The sequence below is a fragment of the Morone saxatilis genome, unplaced genomic scaffold (assembly GCF_004916995.1).
Source record: "Morone saxatilis isolate NCDOM2014 unplaced genomic scaffold, NCSU_SB_2.0 Contig18, whole genome shotgun sequence".
NCBI classification, from domain to species: Eukaryota; Metazoa; Chordata; class Actinopteri; family Moronidae; genus Morone; species Morone saxatilis.
Genome location: NW_023339740.1, coordinates 10019659 through 10020989, shown reverse-complemented (window position 1 = coordinate 10020989; position 1331 = coordinate 10019659).

The following is a 1331-nucleotide window of genomic DNA, read 5'->3' as shown; positions in this document are numbered from 1 at the left end:
CCACCACACTGAAGCTGAACTGTCTCAGAGGTTTCCTCACTATCAGTGTCACTCAGTTGTCCTGCAAATATTTGTTTTGTCAGCCCCTCCCAGACAAACCCTACAATACTTTTCCTGTGCTCTTCAAATTCTATTGTATGTATTTTAATGACAATGACAATTGCTGTTGCTACATTAACAATGTTTATTATTCTGTTTCTATTTATTCTTTTGTGTTTGGCCCCAAAGTAGAGTTGAGTAGTAACTGAATTATTTGTACTTCACTGTACTTATATCTCTCTTCTTTGAGTATTTCTACTAAATTATATGTTTCAGCAGTACTGGAAACAGCCAAATACTACTTTCTATTATTATTTTAAAGGTTTATTCCAAATACTACTTTGTCCAAGCACTTATATATAGAGTTGCATGTTGGGCAATGTGTGTAATTAGCTCATTATACTCAGGTGAAATACATATGGAATCATATGAAAGCCTTTGGAGTCACTAGATCTCAACCACATATTTGAAAGGTTGGAGAGAGACAAAACAGGGATGACTCTGGGGGCAGATTCAAATATCTTTTTTTAATTTCCATATAAACAACAAGCAACAAGCAACCACTAAAAGGCCTCAATGACTCCTGAGAGAGAACGAAAGAGAGAGAACGAGAGTCAAGGAAACCAAATGGAAATATCTATTAGATAGCACAGCTGAAGGTAGACACGAAGTGGGGGGGTACAGAGAGGGGGAATGACACAAAGCAAAGGGCCACAGGTCAGATTGGAGCTCATGGTCGCAGCAGCAGGGGCTCAGCCTTGGTACACAGGCGCCAGCACTAACAGGTGAACATACAGGCACCCCAGAAATAACATTATTAAGAACATAAAGATTATTTAAACTTGAGTATTAAGCCAGCATTTACACGGAAGACTGTAATCTGCTGATTTAATGTAGTTCATCATATTGACTTAATTATCAGTCAATAGGTGAACAATTAATATAAGACAGGCAGCCTTCAGACAAGACCCCTTCTTCAGCATACATTCACAATCAATATGCTGTACACAGGTGGGATTCTGATGACCGCAACCACCTGCATAACTAACCCCGCCAGTGTTTGTTGTGAGAGTGGCAGAATACACGCTGATGATTGAACAAATAAACCAACGTTAATGTTAGGCTAACAGTTGCAGCCAGCTATCATAAGCTAATATTTTTGTTTGTTGGTTGATTGTTTGTAGTGCCTTTATCATGGTTAGCTGCTCACTACTAAACTTTGCTTTCCAGTTGGAGGCACCAGGATTGTTTTTAATGTTGAACAAATTACATTCAGTAACTTTACTCACACT